Source organism: Mytilus galloprovincialis, chromosome 12, assembly GCF_965363235.1.
Source record: "Mytilus galloprovincialis chromosome 12, xbMytGall1.hap1.1, whole genome shotgun sequence".
In the NCBI taxonomy this organism is placed as follows: Eukaryota; Metazoa; Mollusca; class Bivalvia; order Mytilida; family Mytilidae; genus Mytilus; species Mytilus galloprovincialis.
Window position 1 is genome coordinate 15,844,046 of NC_134849.1, and position 8,579 is coordinate 15,852,624.

The following is an 8,579-nucleotide window of genomic DNA, read 5'->3' on the forward strand; positions in this document are numbered from 1 at the left end:
ATGGGTGACCAATAATTATAAAAAAAAACGCTTCAGAATATCGCCCCTCTAACTAAATCTGGTGTTCGTGCGAGTTCGTTCACTGACAATTAATGCCAATAATGGCCAGGTAGAGCCAAAAATGCGAGTGACAAGTAATAATAATTAATTTGACACAAAACTTGTTCATGGATAGAAACAGATGCCTGTGTGCATTGCAAAAACATCTCCGATAAAATTCCTTTTTGATGAAACTCTCCTACAGTCTACACATTGAAATAAAAAAAATATATATACATAGCTAGCCCCCCCCCCCCCTTTTCCCCCTCTAAGTTCAGATACATGTTATCATGACGTTCTTTTGTGCTACATGTATATTATTTTTTACTTTTCTTGATCCTGAGAGACGTTGCAGGAGGGCAAACATGAAAAAAGAATAAAAAGCCTTCCAGGACGTTATAATTATTTGAACTAGGCCACCTCTTTTTTTGCTACATGAAGAAAAACAAATCACCTAATTACAACAGCAGAACCAGAGACCCCGTGCCAAGTAGAGACATAAGCTGTTATACTCCGGAACTAGTCTAGTTCTTTAATAAAGACAATTCAGGATAAATTGGAACCAGTTACTAACCCATGTTACAACAATAGTCCTATGACATAGGACTTCACTGTATGAGGCGTGAACTTCATAGTTAATACTATCTATAATATGTGTTCTCATGTATTATGCCGCACATCATCTTACATTTAAGATTCGTTGCTGAGCTTTTTTAACTTTTCTCATCCCCGAATCCCTTAAATAGACTATTTGTCAAGCCCCTCAGTAGTTCAATAATTATTATATATGTCATTGCTTAAATAAGTATGCAGAGCATATTTCAAAACATATTTTATCTTCGGGACTTTTAAATGATTTACTTTTCAATACTGCATTGGGTAAGGAGGGGGTATACAAGTTTATTTTGTGATACAGTATATAATATAATAAGGTATCCAACAAATTATATGATTGTACGTTTAGCTATTATCTAGACCCGTACGAAATGTATATAATAAGACACATATAACATGGGCGGATAATAAAAACCTCGGTGTCTTATGGGGAGGGGGGGGGGGAGGTTCAACTTAAGATATTTGTATAGAGATTTATATATGCGAGTATTGGCAGTAATGGTTATGATGTGAGTGTGAGGGGAGGGGAGGGTTTCAGATCAAAGATCGTTTCTATAATTCTATATCTTTTAGTTTTTACCATTTCACTCTATTCTTTAACCTGTGATCTCTATTATATTTATCCGTAATATGCGTGACATATTTGCCACTGGACATAAGGCAACCAAAAATCAATCAACTTATTCTGTATATTTCATCATTTCCTTATTATGTTATCTATGTTTTGTTTATATATTTGATAATGCCGTTTGTTGTTTTGTTTTTTTTAGGAAGGGGGGGGGGGGGGGGGGGTAGGGGCAATGCGTTTTCAAAAACATATTAATATGTCGCGTTTTTTTTTTGTTCTTCGGAAGTGAGCCAGAAGAAGTCTATTTCTGTTGTTTTTTTTTTTTGCATTTGAAAGATCTTCTGGCTCTCTTTTATTAATAACCTCTTCTTTTTTGATAAGTTATTAATTAAGACAGCTGAGGTACAAACATGGTGTCGTTTAGTCTAAATGAAATAAATAAATTTATGAATGCAGAATGTGAGCTGTTTTATAAACATTTTTTATGGTACATGTATGACAGTAGGACGATAAGCTGGATAAATATAAGAACTGTTTAGGGACAATTATTTCTTATTCTAGGGAAGGGTTTTGATTGATTAGTGTTTAACGCTACTTTCGACACTATTGGGCTATTCCATGGTGGTCAGTTAAAATTTATTAATGAAGGATGGGGAAGGGAAGGGAAGGCATTATTATTCATTTCAATCTGTCGCTAATCATGCCAGTTATTCAGCTCTTACCAGGCAACCATATTCATATATGAAATCCTTCTGTCCCCCACCCGAACAAATAAATAAATATAAAATGGCTTTTTTTCAACACAGTTTAAATTAATTGATTGTATGTTGCTAATTTTAACACCCAGTGACAAATATGTCATGCTTGTTCATGAAAACACGAGTTTAGAAGTCAAGTATATAATATAAAAACGAAGAGATTGAATGTGATTGCAAATAAGGCAACTATCCACCGGAGTTCAAATATGAAGTGGATGTAAGCAATTATAGACAATCGTAACGCCTTCAACAATGACAAAAACCTGATACTGTAAAGTCGTCTATAAAAGGCCCGACATGAAAATGTAAACAATTCAAATGAAAAAACTAACAGCCTAATTATACATAACAAAACAATTTACAAAATATCAAAAATGAGTCGAGACATGAACCAACGACAACCACTAAACTACAGGCTCCTGACCTTGGGCAGGTAAATAAAGAATATGGCAGGGTTGATATAGAAACGAAGATGTGGTATGATTTCAAATGAGAAAACTCTCCACAAGAGACCAAAGGACACAGCTATTAGTCACCGTACGGCCTTCGACAGTTATCTAAGCATACATCGCATAGTCAGTTATAATAGGCCCCGAAATCGCAAATGTAAAATAATTCAATCGAGAAAACTAACGGCCGAATTAATGTACAAAAAAATGAACTAACACAAATATGTATAACAAAGCAACAAACGACAGGCTCCTGACTTGGGACAAGCACATACATACAGAATGTGGCGGGGTTAATGTTAGCGGGATCCCAAATCCTCCCCCTAATCTGGGACAGCGGTGTAAAAACATGTTTGTGAGCACCCAATCCATCCCGAATCTGGGACAGTGGTGTAACAGTACGGTAAAATAGCAACCTGCACAATCAGTTGCAATTAGATTACATGTAACTCAAAAGAAAGATCGAAAAGAGACATACACAAAAAACGAATTTTAAGACAATAGAAAAAGCACCACATAAGAGTATTTGCGATTACTGGAAATTTGCTCAAAGCTAATAACAACTAGAACTGAAATAAATCTTGTTCTTTCAGATTGAGTTATCAAACAGTACACAACGCGGGGCAAAGGATTTAAAAAAAAAAGAAAACAGTCTGAGAAACGTCTAACTTACGTTGTATATAGATATAAGAAGATGTGGTATGAGTACCGGTTAGACAACTCTTCATCCAAGTCAAAATTTGTAAATGTAAACCACTAAAGATCAAAGTACGGTCTTCAACACGGAGCCTTGGCTCAAACCAAACAGAAAACTATGAAGGACCTAAAAAAATACTAGTGTAAAACCATTTAAAGTCTAATCTATTTGACAAAAGAGGTGTACTTGCATATAAATCTATATACAATGGAAGTTTTTGAAAAGTGGCTCAAACGTTATGACCATCGAAAATTTTGCAAAAGAAATACAAGTTGGGATTCAAGATTTTAATAAAACAGCCAGTGCAGGACTCGCACGAACGCCAGATTAAGTGAGAGGGCGATATTCTGAAGCGTTTTTTTAAATTATTGGTCACCCATGTTTAGAAAGAAACGGGAGAAATCCAAACAGTTATCGACCAATCACAAACGTTGTTGCAAATTTGACCTTAAGACGTCAAAGAATTTCCCATAATGCAATTATTGCATATAAATAAAAAAAACTATTATACCAATTGAATAAAAAACATTGCATGCAAATGATTTTTTATACAAATTGAAATAAAAATATTACATTTGAATGAAAAATATACCATTTGAATGAAAAATTATACCATTTGAATGAAAAATTATACCATTTGAATGAAAAATTATACCATTTCAATAAAAAATATTGCATTTAAATGAAAAAATATACCAATTAAATGAAAAATTATACTATTTAAATAAAAAATATTGCATCTTAATGGAAAAAAAATACCATTCAAATGAAAATATATTGCATTCAAATGAAGAAATATACCAATAAAATGTAAAATATTGCATTTAAATGAAAAATATCGAATTTTTGCAACAATACCATGCCATACTGATCGGATATTCTATAATGATTAGAAATAATAGTACCCTGTAATTTTATGATTGTAATATTATTTATATCCGGTGTGAACGAAAGACCAGTAATTAAAATTAACAAATAAAGGTTCACGTGTTCTACTTAAAATGTCATAGTCCCAGTCTTGAGTAGTCAGAAATGAAAGTTGAGAGCGGAACAGAAGAGTAATAGCTATATACTTATAATTTCCTTAAATGATTGCTGTCTAATTGTAAAATGGATGTTATCTCTAAAACAGTTATCGGATGCCATCATGGTACAGATAATCATTTATTTGGCGTAAATATACATGGTGTTCAAACGACAACAGATATGTTTCATTATCAACACCATCATGATATGATCTCTGTCCTATATCACAAGAAATATGTTATCTTGTCGTTAAGTATTTTTGTCACTATTTCATTAATGTCAAGTCGACAATACCGAATAAGACTTAATAATTTGTATTTGAAAACAAGAAAAATATTAGCTTCTCCGCTATGGATATAAAATAACAAGATGTGGTATAATTTCCAATGAGCAAAATGTCCACAACAGAACGAAATGAAAACGAATTTAGCAATTGTAGGTCATTATACGGTCTTCCACACTGTAGAACATCCATACTGAAAAGCGGGCTAGTGAAGGATTAGACATGACAAAATTTAAAAAAAATCAAATACTAGATTCGATAAAAAAAAAAAAAGGCCTATATTTATGAACAAATCAACAAACGAGAAACAAGTACGAGACTCAGTATGATATACAGCAATTAAAGACAGCTATTTAACTACAGACTCCTGACTTGAGACAGGCACTTACATATCTCGGCAGGATAAAACATGTTATATAGACATAATGTTTACGAATTTTGAATACAAATAGTTAATAAAAGTGATGTTTCCAAATCATTTGGATCATCGCTACATTCTGTATCTTAACGTTTTTTTGTAGTTGCGTTTTCTTTCACGTGCTCAGTTTTGTGGCAAGTTTTCAAACTTATAATAGAACAGAAGTCTTTAAAGAGACACATGTATAATTAGTACATGTATATGAATTAAAAACATGACATATTTTTTTATAATAAAAGAACATTCAACGGATCTTAAAAGTAATTCTTATTTTTGATGCGTATGGTTGTCTCCTGATTTGACATATATACATACAAATCAACTGAAAAACATAATGTACCTGAAAGTGGAATCTGAAAATATAGAATACAGCTGTTTTCAATTCTACACACGTGTTTCTCTCATCTCTCAACCTCCGTATTTTTTGGTAGGCAACTGTTATAAGTTAGACCGTTGGTTTTACCGTTTGAATGGTTTAACACTAGTAATAGTTTGGGCCCTTTATAGCTTGCTGTTCGGTTTGACCAAATACTCCGTGTTGAAGACCGTACTTTGAACTATAATGGGTTACTTTTATAAATTATTACTTGGATAGTTATTATCTCATTGGCACTTATACCAAATCTTCATATATTTAAATCGTACTTTCTTCAACCCTTTTAAAAACACTAGACAGATCAATTACATTGTATATTAAACATGTTAAATCAGGACATGGGGATCGATTTATGTTTTGTATTAATGATATTTGCTTGAAGTGTAAACACATGATGTTAGTCAAAACCGAGAACGTTGGAAATCAATACCAATAGACATGTTACGAAAAGGTATATTCTCGCCGCTGAGGTTGACAAATTACACTTTAAATTTGGGGACGGTCTCAAAACATTGATAATAGATAAAATTTAAATATGTATGTAGAACATCATTAAGAAGCATTCTTATATTATGACAATTGCTTTTGTGATATCATTGCTGGCTATCATAAGGCATGAAAGTTGTACGCGTGCAGAAGTGGGTGTGCCAGAAAAAGGGGCTGAGAGTTATACAAATTAATTCGATCCTAGTTTGATAATATATACATAGTAAGCCAGTTAGACATTAGTTTTTATTGATGTATTACATTTCCTGGAAAAGTTCAATCTGTCACTCCACTGTCTCTCGGGTGTCTCCATAAGCTTCAAATGACTCTGAAAGTTTTAAAGCGCCTTATAGCGTCTGCGACATATACCCGACACTCTGATATGAGCATTTTTTTTTTATTTTCTTCTATCTTCTCGTGGTTTAGCTCTTAGTCGATGCCTTTTTCAAATTTATTCTTAGCCCCCTCCCTCTCCCTGAAAAAAACCCTGGTACCTCCGTAGAGATGTAATATGTACAAATCTATAAAAACGCCATAATAATTTTGTTAGGAAAACCCTAGCATTGTTAGCTTAAATAGAGGAAAGACCCATCGGTCTTCGGTGTTAATTTTTCTATCGTCATTTTCTAATGAAACGATTAGCGAATTTCCACAAGACGTTTCAGGAATTTATAAAATACAACATATCTGCATAAGGTAGCGTTAAGGTGTAAATGCAAAGTCATTATGTGATGCTTTTGAAACTCTGCGGCAGGGATGTTCAACCGGTGAATAGTGAGTCATATTTTACACAAACCTTTAATCGTTCTGAACATGCGTTACATATTTGCCACTGGACGTTAAGCAAACAACAATCAATCAATCACAAATCCCTTATCAAGAAATACAAATTGAGATGAAACTGTTTAAATTAAGACAAAGTTGGAAAGATATAAAGGAAAATATGCATGCTCTCGAAGCTATGTGACCGGGAGTAATTTTTTTTAAACTAGAATGCAACATGTTTCAAGTTTAAATTATATAACAATGGTGTTTAGGTGTTTTAAAGCAGACCCCTTTAGATATGGATCAAAAGACTTAATTTCTTTGTTTGTTTTTCATAACTACACATGTATATAAAAACTAGAACACATCCGCGAAATCGCGGGCATTCAGAGCGGAGTTAAAAGTATGTAAAGTGTTGTTTGAAGTTTTATACCTCCTCCTTCATTTCCAAAATTCCCAATTTTTGGGTTGCTATTAATTTCAATATGAACATACATTTAGTATGTTATGAACATTTAAGTAAGGAGCCTGTAGTTTAGTGGTTGTCGTTTGTTTGTGTGTTACATATTTGTTTTTCGTTCCTTTTTTGTACATAAATAAGGCCGCTAGTTTTCTCGTTTGAATTGTTTTACATCGTCATTTCGGGGCCTTTTAAAGCTGAGTATGCGGTATGGGCTTTGCTCGTTGTTGAAGGCCGTACGGTGACCTATAGTCGTAAATTTCTGTGTCATTTTGGTCTCTTGTGGAGAGTTGTCTCAACATGGCAATCAGACCACATCTTTTCTTTTTGTAATCAATGAATTTTGTAAAATATTTAATGAATGGAGAATTTCAGAAAAGGTATCAAAAGTTCACATGAATAATTTTAGCGCTTATCTGTATATTACTATATATGTATTTACTTTCAATTCTTAGTTTAGTAATCGATCCATGGTGGTCAATTGACATAGTATACAGACCCTCTCCATTTAATAAACTCTGAACTGAATTAAAATACACTTTATTCGTACTATTTGTTTGTTCAAAGTTTACAGAAAAAACGCAAACCGGAAGTATAATCTGACTTAAAATTTCGTCCAATGACGGGACAATATCCGGATGCCTTTTTTCTCGTTTTTCTCCCAAAATAACTCAATCTGAATAATCATATGAATGGATGACAAATGCGACTATGCACTGTATATATAGGACACAGAGTCGTGTTGATTATTTTATTGTGGAAAGAAGAGAAGCGACACCAAAAAATGAGGTCTTCTCGTTTAATAGTATAGATGACCGTTACATATATATGTATATATATTCACGAGCAGGTATAAAGCAGATTATAGTACTTAAGATTATTTGCATGGTCTATCAAAGGCTACTAGCCGAAAAAATCACACAAGTATTTACCCCGTGTCTCCGTTGCATTTTTATGACCATCCCCCCTCCCATTTGTTTGCATTAGAGTTTCTTAAAAAAATATAATGGAATTTATTAATATCTATTTCTTTATATTTCTTAAGGTACAAATGGTATTGAATATTCGTTCCATACGAAATTTCCTCCAAAAAAATCAATACAGTTTTCAAATAACATTCAATGTAAACACAGGTATACACAGGTAATCTCTTTTATGTTTTGACGCAGTCCCCACATTTAAAGTGTAATTTGTCAACCTCAGCGTCATGAATATACCTTTTCGTAACATGTCTAGTATAACTTAACGTTATGTTATAAATATGAACATGTAACTATTTATAATGGGTGTTTTTTAGCAAAAAAGTTTAAATTTGCATTACTGTCACAGTGAAAAGGCAGTCGGTGACGATATATTTGTTGACATCATTTGTTGTCACAAATCTTATTACTGTGTGCATTCATTTTAATATAAAGTTTTTCTGTTTAAGGTATTTAACTAATTAATACATTTATATTGTAGATATCGTTTCTACAGCTGTTACAATTTCATATCAAACATCATACATTCATTGCTGAATATGTTTCTGCGAAATTCAATTACTGCATCCGATAAGGGTTGCCGCGATTTAAAACGTCATTCTTAAGATTTCATCAAACATAATGTAACATATTTGTAACAAACAGAATTAAATCACATC